The following is a 16,242-nucleotide window of genomic DNA, read 5'->3' on the forward strand; positions in this document are numbered from 1 at the left end:
CCCGATGGGTATGCAGCGAATCTAAAGAGGGGAGCGAGTCTTGATAAATTTAAGATATTTGGTCTCAAGAGTCATGATTGGCACATATGGATTGAGCGGGTAATGCCGGTGATGTTGCGGGCTTCATCCCTGAGGATGAATGGCTAATACTGGCAGAACTCAGCTATTTCTTCCGTGTTCTTTGTGCGAAAGAACTATCGCCTGGCGTGCTAGAAGAAATGGAAGAGTTGGCGCCAGAGTTGATCTGCAAGTTAGAGAAGATCTTTCCACCGGGCTTCTTTAATCCAATGCAACATTTGATTTTGCATCTCCCGACCGAGGCAAGGTTGGGGGGGCCCGTGCAAAATCGTTGGTGCTACCCAACTGAGAGGTTGCAGAAGACGCTTCGAGAAAAATGTAAAAATAAACGTAGAATTGAAGCATCTATGGCTGAGGCATTCATCACTGAGGAGGCGGCAAACTTCGTGACAGCACACTACGAAACAAAAAATCGTCATTTGCATAATCCGAAGCCTCGGTACAATGCTGACGAGCCTAAAAAGGGTGGATCCAACCTCAGCCTATTCAAAGGCAATCTCGCACCAGCCAGTGTTTCAAATCCAGTATCTTTGGATAACGAAGAATGGCGGACCATTTCGTTGTATATCTTCAACAACCTGATAGAAGTGCGACCATACATCGAGTAAGTTCTCGGTAAAAAAATTCGCAACTTCTATTTCCTTTGAACTGCTCTTATTCCTGGATATTTCATACAGTCGATACGTCGCCCTATTCTCGTATGGAGCGGTGATCCAAAAGGATTCCGTCGAAGAGTATGAGCTTCTCGCAAAGCAAGGAGGTGGCTATCCTGGTTTCATCTCTTGGTTCAAACAAACGGTAAATTCTATTAGACAATTTCATTTCATTCGCTAATTTGTGCGTAATGCAACAATCCTTTCATATTAAACTTGTAGGCTAATTCAAAGTGTATGGACGCCGAATTGAGACAAGTCGCTAATGGTTTTGACTATAAGGTCCGTTCATTTGATGCCAGTGAACCCTATGAGCTCGTCATTGATTATAGTGATGATGATGATTATGCATTTATTGATGATACTGATCGAGATTATAAGTAGTGTCAGGTATTCAATTTTTTTATGTTGTACTTGATGATGATACACTTAAGTGATATACATATTATTATTCATGTCGGTATTTTTTTATGTTGTACTAGTTTCGTTTACTCTTTGTCATGGCAGGTGTTGAAATATGGAAGGAGAGCCGACTGAGGCCAAGGACAAACGTGCCCAAATTGAAGGTGTGCCACACCATCAAGGTAGCTCCAGCTTATATCAGTTCGGGCGGAATTGGGTAATGTGGTTTGCTTCATTATTAATGCAATTCATTCATCATGCTAGCTTGAGCCCTTTAATTACTAATTTACTTTGTTTCTCTCTTTCAGGCATGCTACAATAAGACGGATAAGGTGCCAGAGGGGTACGACCTGTATGCCATGGCCCACACTGCCTCTTACAAGCAAGTCAAGGGGAAGGCGAGGAAAGGGGAGGAGTTTAACCCAAGCCAGATCCCCTACAATCCAGAGCAGGTGATGATATCTAGTGGCGGGAGGTCCCGTGGCTCCATAGCCATTGATCCAGAGATTGCTCCTGAGACCACGGTGAGTTTAATTTGAATGGACGTTACTTGCTAGTCTTAACATTTGAGTGTCATCATGCTAATGAAACATTGGAAATGATCTTTGGTGCAGCGTTACTCCACACAAGCATCACACGATCCTTCTCCAGCTACTGGCCTGAGCCAGCCCGCTCCCACACCTCCATGATCAAGGTAAGTTTCTCTAGTTTTTTGCTTAACAAATTCATAAAGACCTAGACTTAGCTTTATTTCATCCAATATGCTTACCTTAATGACCTAGACGTAGCTTCTTTTCCCGCAAAATGACTTAATAAGCTTACTGACCTCCAAAACCAGCCATTTTACCTAAGTTAGCTCTAAAACGATCTATACTTAGCTTTGTTTCCTCCAAAATGACCTACGTTAGTTATAATATGCTTAGTTAACTAGGTTTGCTCAATAATGACATGTACTGACCTTACTTATGTAAAAAATGGCATAATTAGCTTAGTTAGCTCATAAACGATCCATTTTACCTACATTAGCTCTAAAATGATGCATTTTACCTAAGTTAGCTCATAAACGATCCATTTCACCTAAGTTACCTCACAAACGATGGCGTGCTTCTTCTTCTAGTCTTCTTCTTCTAGTCACCTTTTCCTAACTTTCTTATTTGCCATTCTCTTCTAGTATTCTTCTAGCTTGCTACGATGGAACTTGCTATCTTGATGAAACTTTGCATTGTAATATGTATGTGCAACTTTGCTATCTTGATGGAACTTGCTATGTATGAGTGGATGGAACTATATATGTATGTACGATGAAACTTATGTGCTGTTAAATAGCTCTGTGAAATATATCTATATATGTCATATATATTTGCTGTGGAAATTGTTGGATTTAAAAAAAACAGAAAAAAGAGCCAATATGCAGGCTCTTTGCCGTCAGCCACCGACGGCAAAGGTCTCTTTGCCATCAGCAGCGGACGGCAAAGAGGCCACGTGGCAGGCAACTGTGCTTCCTGGGAGGCTGACCTATTTGGTCAGTTTGCCAACAGTGGCTGACGGCAAAGAGAAAAAAACCTTTGCCTACAGCGGCGGACGTCAAAGGCCTTCGATGTTTGCCGTCAGCGGCCGACGGCAAAGGCTTGCCATTAACCACCTAACGGAGTAACAGCGCAATTATTGCCGTCAGTATTCTTTGCCGTCGGCAGCTGATGGCAAAGGACCCTTTGCCGTCAGCCGCCCGAAGCGGACGGCAATGTAGCTCTTTGTTGACCCGTACGTTGCCGTCCACTTTTGCCGTCAACGGCGGACGGCAAAGACCTTTGTCGTCCACCATACGTGCCTTTGCCGTCCGCCGTGGCTGATGGCAAAGTAGCTGATTCCTGTAGTGACAGGAGGTGGAAAGGGTACAGTGATACGAGTTTATCCCTTGCATTACATGACAAGGCGCATTTAATGTGTCTTGCTTAGGTGTCCTTGCTTTATCGGGGACGGGGGAGAGCCCAGTCTCGTCCATCGCCGCTCCCTTCCGTATCGACACGCGCCCTGGCCAGCGGTGCCCGTGGTGCCATGTAGGCAGGCAGGCAGCTGAGGTGGCGCAGTGGTGAGTCTCCACGAAGATCCGCTTGCCGCCACGCAGGTGCCTGCCCAACTAGTTGGGTCGGCAGCTGCATGCGAACGGTGGTGGAGGTTTGGATTTGCGTGGGCCTGATGGTGGCCCTACGGGTGTCCTTGGCAAGGGCCTCACTGTAGCCCCGGCAAGGGTCTTGTCGTGGCGCCTGCTATCATCCCCGGCAAGGCTCTTGCCGGGGGCCTTGTGGTCCTCCTTGGCTGGGATCCCGCCAAGGGTTGTCATCTTCTATAGTGTGTATCTGATCTTGAATGTCTTCACAAAGATCTGCATGCCACCACGGGGATGTTTCCCGAATCCTTGCCCCATGGGGGCAGTGGACTCAAGGGTGATTCGCTCCGTAGGTGTGGGGCGAACTGCCACGGCAGGGGTCTTGCCGGGTTCGCTAAAACCGCCCCCGGCAAGGATCTTGCCGGGGGAGTCCGCTTCGTCCCCTTTGCTCTTTGTGGTCTTGGTCTTGGCGTCATTCTGCTCCTTTCGAGCTTCGGCCTTACCTTGGCTCACCTCCCTCGCCTTGCTCGGTGTGGTGGTGTCCGTGGCTCAGACTGCCCGTGCACAGTTATAGGGGTACAAAAAGTGCACCCCTCTTTTTGTACACCTGTAAGTGCATCTAGTGCCACCCCTAGTTGGTTTTGGAGTATTAACGACAAAGTTGGTTGAGGGACTAATGCGTTTGTGAGAATTGCAGGATAACGCAGGTAGTGTCCCTCATTGATTTGGTTTACCTACCGGAGACGACCCCTAAAATTGTATGAAGACATTGAAGACAATGGTGGTATGTGAAGATATTCACATTGAAGACTATGACATGAGAAGACATTGAGCAAAGACTATGGAGCGCGAAGACTGTGTTGTTTTGTTGTTTCCTTTTCCTCTTTGTTGAGTCATAGGAACCACCGTACTGTTAAGTGGGGTCCAAGTGAACAAAGTCAGAGTGACTGAAGTGATGCTCAACCCAAATCCTATGTCTTCGAGCGAAGACAATGAGAGCAAATCTTATCTAGAGCTGGATGAGTCAGCTTTGCTTGTAGCCCAAGTAAAGTTGTCGTGTGTGTTTGAAATCTGACCGTTGGAACACGTGTCAGTTCCTTAGTGACCCAAGGTCATTTCGGACATATCAGGTCGGGTTGCCTTGTGGCTATAAATAGCCCACCCCCTACACCATAAATTGGTGGCTGCTCAGAGTTAGTTTACAACTTTTGTCGTTTTGAGAGCAACCCACCTCAAAGCCTTTGAGAGAGAAATCCTTGCGAGGACAAAGCCCAAACACCCAGAGCCAAAGAATGTTAGGCATCACTGAAGTCTTTCTGTCTGTGTGACCTGAAGACTTATTACACTTGAGGACTGTGTATCCTCCAGCCGGTTAGGCGTCGCGTTCTGAGCATCCAAGAGTCATTGTGGATCGCCGGTGAACGAAGTCTGTGAAGGTTCGGAAGTCTACCTTGAAGATTTACCAGAGTGATTGGGCGAGGACTGTGTGTCTGAAGGAAATATTCCCTAGAGGCAATAATAAATTTATTATTTATTTCCTCATATCATGATAAATGTTTATTATTCATGCTAGAATTGTATTAACCGGAAACATGATACATGTGTGAATACATAGACAAACATATAGTCACTAGTATGCCTCTACTTGACTAGCTCATTAATCAAAGATGGTTATGTTTCCTAAGCATAGACATGTGTTGTCATTTGATTAATGGGATCACATCATTAGAAGAATGATGTGATTGACATGACCCATTCCGTTAGCCTAGCACTTGATCGTTTAGTATATTGCTATTGCTTTCTTCATGACTTATACATGTTCATGTAATTATGAGAATTATGCAACTCCCGTTTACCGGAGGAACACTTTGGGTACTACCAAACGTCACAACGTAACTGGGTGATTATAAAGGAGTACTACAGGTGTCTCTGAAGGTACATGTTGAGTTGGCGTATTTCGAGATTAGGTTTTGTCACTCCGATTGTCGGAGAGGTATCTCTGGGCCCTCTCGGTAATGCACATCATTATAAGCCTTGCAAGCAATGTGACCAAATGAGTTGGTTACGGGATGATGCATTACGGAACGAGTAAAGGGACTTGCCGGTAACGAGATTGAACTAGGCATTGGATACCGACGATCAAATCTCGGGCAAGTAACATACCGATGACAAAGGGAACAACGTATGTTGTTATGCGGTTTGACCGATAAAGATCTTCATAGAATATGTAGGAACCAATATGGGCATCCAGGTTCCGCTATTGGTTATTGACCTAGAATAGTTCTAGGTCATGTCTACATAGTTCTCGAACCCGTAGGGTCCGCACGCTTAACGTTACGATGACAGTTTTATTATGAGTTTATAAGTTGTGAAGTACCGAAGTTTGTTCGGAGTCCCGGATGTGATCACGGACGTAACGAGGAGTCTCGAAATGGTCGAGACATAAAGATCGATATATTGGAAGCCTATATTTGGACATCGGAATCGTTCCGGGTGAAATCAGCATTTTACCGGAGTACCGAGAGGTTACCTGAACCCCCCGGGGGGTTATTGGGCCTACATGGGCCTCGAGGGAGAAGAGGGAAGGAGGCAGGAGGGGGCCGCGCGCCCCTCCCCTTCCTAGTCCGAATAGGACAAGGGAAGGGGGGCGACGCCCCCCCTTTCCTTCCCCTCTTCCTCCTCTTTCCCCCCTTCTCCTATTCCAACTAGGAAAGAACGGAGTCCTACTCCCGGTGGGAGTAGGACTCCCCCCTTGGCGCGCCCTCCTTGGCCGGCCGCCTCCTCCCCCTGGCTCCTTTATATACGGGGGCAAGGGGGCACCCCATGACACACAAGTTGATCTATGGATCGTTCCTTAGCCGTGTGCGGTGCCCCCCTCCACCATATTCCACCTCGGTCATATCGTCGCAGAGTTTAGGCGAAGCCCTGCACCGGTAGAACATTATCATCATCACCACGCCATCGTGCTGACGGAGCTCATCTCCGAAGCTTTGCTGGATCGGAGCCCGGGGATCGTCATCGAGCTGAACGTGTGCTGAACTCGGAGGTGTCGTACGTTCGGTGCTTGGATCGGTCGGATCGTGAAGACGTACGACTACATCAACCGCGTTGTGCTAACGCTTCCGCTTACAGTTTACGAGGGTACGTGGACAACACTCTCTCCTCTCGTTGCTATACCATCACCATGATCTTGCATGTACGTAGGATTTTTTTTGAAATTACTACGTTCCCCAACAGTGTCCTTAGCTCAAGGGGAATAAGCTGAAGACGCGTTCTTCTGAGTTGAATCTCAGCCTCCCTAACCGGACGTATAGTTGTCACAGCAACTGGAACTGGTCCAAGAAATCCTGTGTCTTCAACAAGTGACTGGTTCTATCCCTTCCCTCCTTGACTTTGAGTTTGTCTTCGTGAAGTCATTGCTTATTTGTCTTATCTGTTTGACTTCATCGCTTGACTACTATCGTTGATTGGCTTCGTACTATCTTCCATCTTGATCCTTACTACCCTGCTGCTATTAGTCTTTGTACGTTCACATTATTGCATACTTGACTATGGCTTGCTCATTGTAGTTTATCTTCCGCTGCATATCAATTAGGTCATTTCTATTGTTTGTCTTCAAAACTTCCACGTTTTGAACACTTTGATAAAAATCACCTGTTCACTCCCATCTAGTCGATAACTAGCACTTTCAATTGGTATCAGAGCAAGGTACTCCCACTACAACAAGAACATACATACACCAACGCATCATTAGCAACGGAGAGACATCATGTGTTGGGCCGTGGCCTCCTCTCCCACCTCCCCATGAATGCCTCCTCCCTTTCCTCCCACTTAAAAAATAGCTAACCTCCTCCCCGTACCCACTTGCTCCTAATTTTCCTCTCCGTCTCCACAATCATCTCCTCGCCACCCTGCTTCTCGGACCAAAAGCAGATCAAGTCTCCTGGCATGCTTATCCTGGAGCAACGTACTGAAATGCTGAGTCAAGAAAGAATCATTAACCCCTCACCCAAATCTTTCTCGCAGGAAATTTTGGATTTGATTTCCAAGTACTTGGTGGTGCCACCGGGGGCCACGATCTGGAGCGACGGGGAGGACTTCTGGAACACCGACCTATCCAAGTTTGAGATCCGGGCCAGGTTCGCATCTGGTACGCCGTCCGCAACGTCGCCATCAAGATGGTGAGCCAGCTAGAGCTGGATCCTGCCATCGCCGCCTAGTTCGAGCGTAGCCTTCGTGGTCTCCCTCTGCCTCCGCCACCAGAACATCATCACTGTACGTACTTCTGCAATCCTCTTGTTTTCTCAGTCCAACCTTTCTCAGCCGCAATTCCCGCCCTCCGTCGATCTGATCCACCGGCGTCGATGGCGACGCATCCATATTTCTCTGCTGGATCTTTCAGTTCTTAGTCATTTTAGTATTTCAACATCTTCGCTGGATTTCCCGCTATAGTGTTGTAGAATAGGGCAGGCCCAAGCTCCCTCTTCTCCTTTCCAGATGTTCAATTTTAGGCATGTTTCCTATCTAGTTCTCCATCTGCAGGTTGTTCCTACTTATCTGACTGATTTACATATATGGAACCGTGGTTATCTGTGTTAATTCACAGGAAGAATATTTGCTTCCTCCTTTTCTGACAAACTGTTTTTGTGATGCATTTAATTTCTTTGATTTTCTTGCAACTATATAGTATGTAGGTGAATACTTAATTACTAATATTTTCAGTTGAAGTTGATCATCATACTCATTCAATTAGCTGCCATATTATCTCAAACTTATCCTAGTTTGTGACCATGTCATCAAAGTGGATCTTCAAGGATCAACGGGTCAACACTATTAACGGCGAATGACATTTTGATTACTTTATGGAGAAAAAAAGATCCCCTTATCAGTGTTATGAATCTTATTAATTTGTTTGACACACTTTGGCAGGAAAGAAATGAGTCAGACATGCACATCTCTGCACATCTTAACTCGTTCCTGTTGGTTCTATATGTTTCTTGTGCCGCCCCACTTCTATCTATTTTGGTGTCCGCATCATCAGCTACACCAATATTATCCACCGGGTTGCCATTCCAGGCTTCGACTATGCTCATTTTTGGGTTTAAAATTTGGTTTAGTTGTAAACGTGCAGGGCAGGAACAATGTCTCTCCTTGATGGGTTGTACAGGCGAGGTTAGGTGCATCTCCTTTATGGACAGCAGCGACTCGGCCGAACTAATGCAGCGAATATAATGCAAGATGCAGTACTGAGAAGTCAGATGGATCTAAGTAAGTATAGTTACAGCTACTGATTATGCACGGGTAACTGTTTGGCCAAGGAGGAAAAGTTACCTGCATGTACAGTACTAGGAAAATAAAAATGACATGATCCAAGGATGTTTAGTTTTTGCATTGCCCATCTCATTTAGCAATGTACTTTAAACTGTTACAGTATTCTTTTTTGCAAGCAATTTTTTGGTTCAAACAACACTAACTGTACGTTGTTGAAAAAGTAGCCTACCTATTAGTATAGTAATCACTTACGTGAATATTGAACCATGTCCCTTGAAAAATATATTTATTTATTAAATAGATTTTCAGCATACTAATATCGCTATATTTATTTATTAATAAGATTTTCAGCATACTAATATCACTTCCTTAGGATTTCAGATTAATTCAGAGTTCATATTCAGTATACAGTATTTAAAATGAGATAAACAATTTTGCTAGATACCAGCGTATGAATAATGATTTATTGATGACAGGCAGCCGGTCTACAGTGTGTTTTGTAAGCAGAACTTAATTTTGTTTCCCCAGTTCACCAAGGGTGTTATTGGCTCATGCAGGTTACAATTTGTTAACCAATTAAATTTGATGTCAGTATACATATATTTGGTCTTCTAAATTACCAACCAGATGCTGAATCTGCAGTTTACAAACATTTGATATATAATCTTTGTACAGAGCTACCATGGTGATGATGCTTGGGTTAGATGTTGATGGCAACGTCGAGAATGTTGTTGTAGATTGCGTTAACCATTTGGTCTTCTTTGAATTTCTATTGCGTTAACCAGTTTTTTTTCTGCCATACGTTACTCATCTTATTTATTTGTTGTTGTAGATTGCCAAGAAGTGATGATGCTTGGGTCAGATGTTGATGGCAACGTCGAGAATGTGGCCACTATTAGATAATTAGAATGTCATATTTAAGGTCAACGTTTCAACCATTGTAGTTGATTGCAAGGTTGACAATTGGGCTACTACTAGATTGTTTCACATCTTGTAATCTTTGGAATGTGTTCTTTTCTAATGCAACACAATTGATTTAATACATGAGACTTTCTGTTCATTATATTGCGACTCTTATTCGCCAACTCATAATTCTTGGATGGCAATATATAAACTATCATCAACTGTTCATGTTGTCTAACAAAGCTTCTATTCGTTGCAATGATCTCCCATGTCCATATGAAAACCCTTTTCTCGGGGCATCCACCAACGCATATGAAATGTTGTTAAGCTCTAACTCTATGTGTTGCTATCTTACAACGCTTCTACACGCTATTTACCAACGCATGTATATACGTTGTTGTAGACCCTTGCAACGCCACCAACGGCAACACATACTAATCCGTTGGTGTAGACCATAGCAACACACATATGGACATACGACAACGCATCGATGCGTTGCTGAAGGGGGGTTCCTGTTGTAGTGTCCCTTGTTCTGTTTGATTCGGTTTAACCACCTGGAGTTTAGCTATGTCGACTGCAGGGATAATCAAAGTCTCCGCTGCTTGTCCCATGTTCGATGGAACTGAATATCCCTACTGGAAGAATAAGATGTGGATGCATCTTGAAGCCATTGATGTCGACCTCTGGTATGTCATCAAGAATGGCGTTCCCAAAACTGGTGAAGGTGTCACCCCTACTGATGTCAAGAAGTTCATTCAACTGGACTCCACTGCAAAGAACATCATTTGTGGTCATCTGACCAAAGGATAGTATGGCTATGTGAGTGCTCTGGAAACGTCAAAGCTAGTCTGGGACTGGCTATCCAAGGTCAACAAAGGCGTCTCTACACAGAGAGACCAGAGGATCAGTGTTCTTCGCAATCTCTTCAACCGCTTCAAGAGAAACGACAATGAAAATGTCCAACTCACGTTTGATCGCCTCACCGACATCACAAATGAGCTTCAGGCTCTTGGAGCCATTGAGATCACCAAGCATGAAATCGTCAAGACACTACTGAGATCACTTGACAGCTCCTTTGACACCCTTGCCCTCATGATACAAGAACGTCCTGACTTCAAGACACTCGATCCGTCTGATATACTTGAGAGGCTCAACACACATGAGTTCTAGCTTTCTGAGAAAAGAGATATCTATGGTCCCAATTATGGCCGAACTCGCGCCTTGAAGGCAAAAGTGGTTTCCTCATCTGAAGAAGAATCTGACTGCGGTTCTGATGATCCTGAAGACATTGGAAAGGAACTTGCCATGCTTGTGAAGAGGTTCCAGAGGTTCACCAAGAAGAAGGGTTTCAGAAAGTCTTCACGATCTAGCTCAAGAAATGATGAAGCTTCCACTCATGACAACAAGAAGAGAACATGTCACAAGTGCAAGAAACCTGGACACTATATCTCTGAGTGTCCTCAGTGGGACAATGAGAAGAAGAAGAAGAGCAAGGAATATGATTCTGATGACAAGAAGAAGAAGAAATCTTCAAAGTCTTCTTCTAAGTCCTCATCAAGGTCTTCATCACATAAGAAGAGCTCATCTGGCAAGGCTCGTGCTTTTGTTGGCAAGGAAATGAATTCAGAGGAGGAGTCTACTTCTGAGGAGGTGGAGGTGGAGTCTGAAGAAGAGTCCAACCCTGGCGTTGCAAGTCTGGCTCTAGCCACAACCTATGTTGCCAAGTCCATCTTCAACACTGAAGACAATGACTTCCACACCAACGCTGAAGCTGATGACATGGACGATCCTGCTCCCACTTACTGCTTCATGGCACGTGGTGCCAAGGTAAAATCACGCGATGCTTACTTTCAAACATCAAGTGAAGATGACTCTGATTGTGAATCCAAACCCAGCTACAAAACACTTGCTAAAATTGCTACTGAACAACAAAGGGCTATGGAACATACTCAAAAACTGTTAGACAAAAGCGATGACCTGTTGGACGCGGAAAAGACACATTCACAGTCCTTAGTAGAAGACATAAAAAATCTTCATGCTAAGTACCAACAACTTGAAAGTCTTCATGAGACGCTCTCAACCACATATGAAAGGCTCTCCTATGATTATCTTCAAAGGAAGCAAGAGCTTGAGAAATTGAAAGCGACTCATGAAGATCTTCAAAAAGAGAATGAGTCATTTTGCGCTCAACAGATCAGTTCCGCTCAGGATGGATTTGAACCACTATGTTTAAAATGCATTGAGCGTGATAACGCTACCTCTATTGCTGAATGTTCCAATGCCACTGTTGTTGCATTGTCTTCAACTACTGATGTGGAATCTAACCCCTCTATGAAGGATACCACTGCTATTGTTGATGAAAATGCTAGGTTGAAGACATTGCTTGAAACAGGGATGTATAAAAGTCTGAAAGGACATCAGACACTTTGTGATGTCCTCAAAAAGCAGATTCTGAACCGAAACCCTAGGAAAGAGGGTGTTGGGTTCGAGAGGAAAATGAATGCTGATGGTTCCTACTGGAAGCCTGAGCAGTATCCCAAAACCACATGGGTTGCTGCAAAGGAACCTTCAGTGGATCTATCCACTTTATCTGGCTTTACCTGTGCTAATCCTATTATCATTGATGAATCCTTTGATGCAAACTATAAACTGTTCAAAAATCAGAATGGTGAAGTGTTTGCCAGGTATATTGGTACTAACTGCAGGAATGGACCACCTATGAAGAAGATCTGGGTTCCCAAAGGCTGTCTTGAGAATCTTCCAGTGAATGTCATCATGACACCACCAGTGAAGAAGACAAACCCCAGACCAAAGGCATCATATGGTCCAACGGCTTCATACGAATACAGGACTCACTTGAGTCACCCTAACGCCAATGTTTTGCAGGGAAATCGTGCTCAAACTTATGAATATGAACGTGTGTCCTCAAACCGCCATGTTCATAGGACTAAGAACTTTTCTTCTTATTCATATGAGTATCATTCATCTCCTGCAAGGCTATTTGCTAGGGCTTCAAAGCCGAAATTCTCAGATGCTGCACTTAGACTCATTGCTTCTAAGCCACCCTTGAAGATGTGGGTGGTGAAGAAGAATTAACTCTTTTTGCAGAATATGGTCTCCAGCCAGCAATCAAAGGCGTCCAATATTATTGCTGGGGACCTAAAACACAAAGGGACGCATGATAAAATGACTTACTATGTATTCCACAGATGAATCGCTTACCTGTCATACTATGTGTTCTAATCTTGATCTAAGTTGTGATAATCCTAGTGTGCGTCAAACGCTTATGCTTCACAACATACCTTGTGAAGCCTATCCTCCTAACTGCACTGTAGGGTATGACACTTCGTGCTTCAGAATGGATTATCGACAGCGGATGCACTAATCATATGACTGGTGATCGAAGTCTTCTCATGGACTCAACCTTACGTCCATCCGACAAGAGTCAAATCACATTTGCTGACACTGGTAAAAGCAAGGTATTGGGTCTAGGTAGAGTTGCAATATTGAAGGATCAACACATGGATAAAGTGATGCTTGTTGAATCCCTTGGGTTCAACTTAATGTCTGTCTCAATGCTTTGTGACTTAAACATGATTGTGCTATTTGGAAAATATCGTTGTCTTGTACTAATGGAATCTGACAAGTCTCTAGTCTTTGAAGGGTATAGGAAAGATGATCTATACATGGTAGATTTCTCAGCAGGTCCACAGCTTGCCGTATGTCTTCTTGCAAAAGCTTCAGAATGCTGGCTCTAGCATCGAAGGCTGGGGCATGCTGGCATGAGGAACTTACACACTCTCGTCAAGAAGAAGCATGTCATAGGCATTGAAGGTGTCAAGTTCAAGAAAGACCATTTGTGTGGTGCCTGCAAAGCTGGAAAGATGACGAGGGCCAAGCACCCCTCGAAGAAAATCATGACGACATCTCAACCCTTCGAGCTGTTGCACATGGACTTATTTGGCCCTACTCACTACTCTACCCTCACAACAACAGCGTGTCTCTATGGCTTCGTCATTGTTGATGACTACTCAAGATACACATGGGTCCACATAATTCTCTACAAGACTGAAGTACAAGATGTCTTCAGACGATTCACCAATTGAGCAATGAACAATTATGGCGTCAAGATCAAGCACATCAGAAGTGATAACAGCACTGAATTCAAGAACACCGGGCTTGATCTCTATCTAGATACAATGGGAATCACTCATGAGTTTTCTGCTCCATACACACCTCAGCAAAATGGCATTGTAGAGCGCAAGAACAGAACCCTCATTGAGATGGCTCGAACAATGCTGGAGGAGTACAAGACACCAAGAAAGTTCTGGCCTGAAGCTATTGATACAGCATGTCACATCATCAACCGTGTCTACATCCACAAGCTTCTGGGCAAAACATCCTATGAGCTTCTTACTGGCAAGAAGCCAAATGTCAGCTACTTCAGAGTCTTTGATGCTAGGTGCTGGATCAAGGATCCCCACCACAAGTCAAAATTTGCACCTAAAGCTCACGAAGGCTTCATGCTCGGTTATGGAAAGGACTCACACTCTTACAGAGTCTTCAACCTCTTTCACTACAAGATTGTTGAAACTGTGGACGTGCGATTTGATGAAACCAATGGTTTACAACGAGAGCTCCTACCACACTGGATGAAGCACCTCCCAGCGAATCTATCAAGCTGATGGGAACTGGTGAAATCATGCCCTCTGAAGCACAGCCTGAAGAGGAACTTATCATTTGTGCACCAAACTAACCTGAAGACAATGCTCAGACCGAAGACAATCCTCCCAATGATGACAATGATCAGCATGAGCAAGGGCTTCGTCCTGTTCATCCTCATGTTGCAAATGAAGTACAAATTGAGAAGATAATTGATAGCATCAATGCACCTGGTCCACTTACTCGCTCAAGAGAAACACAGTTAGCAAATTTCTGTGGGCATTTTTCATTTATATCAATATCTGAACCCAAGAAAGTTGCTGAAGCCTTTATGGAACCTGAATGGATTCAAGCCATGCAAGAAGAACTTCAACAGTTCAAGCTGAATAATGTTTGGGAACTTGTCAAGCGCCCTGACCCTTGCAAACATAACATTATTGGCACTAAATGGATATATCGAAACAAGCAAGATGAGCATGGTCAAGTCGTCAGAAACAAAGCACGTCTTGTAGCTCAAGGATATACTCAAGTTGAAGGAATTGACTTTGATGAAACATTTGCTCCTGTAGCAAGGCTTGAAGCTATTCGCATACTGCTAGCCTATGCTAATCACCACAACATCTTGCTATATCAAATGGATGTGAAGAGTGCTTTCCTAAATGGCAAGATTGAAGAAGAAGTGTATGTTGCTCAACCACCTGGCTTTGAAGATCCAAAGCATCCTGATATGGTGTACAAACTAAACAAAGCACTGTATGGCCTCAAACAAGCTCCTCGCGCTTGGTATGATACAATCAAAGACTTCCTGAAGAGCAAAGGCTTCAAACCAGGATCTCTCGATCCCACACTCTTCACGAAGACATATGATGGTGAACTGTTTGTGTGCCAAATATATGTGGATGACATAATCTTCGGCTGCACCAACCAGAAGTATAGTGATGAGTTTGGATACATGATGCAAGAGCAATATCAGATGTCCATGATGGGTGAGCTGAAGTTCTTCCTTGGTCTTCAAATTCGTCAGCAAAGAAATGGCATCTTCATTTCTCAAGAAACATATCTCAAAGACTGTCTGAAGAAGTTTGGAATGCAAGATTGCAAAGGTTACACGACGCCAATGCCAGCCAAACATCATCTTGGTCCCGACGACAATGGTAAAGAGTTTGATCAAAAGGTATACCGCTCCATGATTGGTTCTTTACTTTACCTATGTGCATCTAGTCCAGATATTATGCTTAGTGTTTGCATGTGTGCTCGATTCCAAGCGGCACCAAAGGAATCGCATCACTTAGCTGTGAAGCGAATTCTTAGATATTTGGCTTACACCCCAACACTCGGATTATGGTATCCAAAGGGCTGAAAATTTGAACTGGTTGGATTCTCGGATGCTGATTATGCTGGTGACAAGGTGGATCGCAAGTATACATCAGGAACATGTCACTTTCTGGGACGATCACTTGTCTGTTGGTCTTCAAAGAAGCAAAACTGTGTATCACTCTCAACTGCTGAATCTGAATACATTGCTGCTGGATCTTGTTGTGCTCAGCTTCTGTGGATGAAGCAAACTCTCAAGGACTATGGCATCAGTCTGAAGCAAGTCCCTCTCTTCTGCGACAACGAAATCGCCATCAAGATTGCCAATAATCCAGTCCAGCACTCGAAGACAAAGCACATTGAAATTCGTCATCATTTTCTCCGAGATCATGTCATGAAGAAAGATATTGACATCATTCACGTCAACACTAAAGAGCAACTGGCAGATATCTTCACAAAGCCCTTGGATGAGAAAAGGTTTTGCAAGTTATGGTGTGAGCTAAATATCTTGGAATCCTCAAATGTCCTGTGATCAGGCACACATCCTAACACGTATGCATGTTGATGACTTAGATGTGCAACACACGAAGTAAAGTATATCTTCAATCAATGAAGACTTACATTCTGAGTGTGAATACATTAACATGGAATTTGACTTTGGAGCGCCACGATAATTGTGCGTCGTGTCTGGGTATAATACTTCCTATACGGTGGGTAACGCCACCACCAAATTTCTTGGTTTGAAGTGTTTCACTCATGGCGTTATTGTTGAATATATTTGCATTTGATTTGTCTTCAACTTTCAACTTATATTCATGATTTACTTCACTATGTTGAGTTGATTGCTTTCCC

The 16,242-nt window shown here is 44.0% G+C and overlaps 1 long non-coding RNA gene across 1 annotated transcript; it reads left to right on the forward strand.

The window, feature by feature from the left end:
• The first annotated feature begins 7,453 nt into the window (after positions 1–7,453).
• LOC119280782 lies at positions 7,454–9,474 on the forward strand. The gene is made up of 3 exons (XR_005138174.1): positions 7,454–7,515; positions 8,372–8,508; positions 9,344–9,474. It is a non-coding gene; the product is annotated as an uncharacterized LOC119280782 (long non-coding RNA).
• The last annotated feature ends 6,768 nt before the right edge of the window (positions 9,475–16,242 follow it).

This window comes from Triticum dicoccoides, chromosome 3B (assembly GCF_002162155.2).
Source record: "Triticum dicoccoides isolate Atlit2015 ecotype Zavitan chromosome 3B, WEW_v2.0, whole genome shotgun sequence".
NCBI lineage: Eukaryota > Viridiplantae > Streptophyta > Magnoliopsida > Poales > Poaceae > Triticum > Triticum dicoccoides.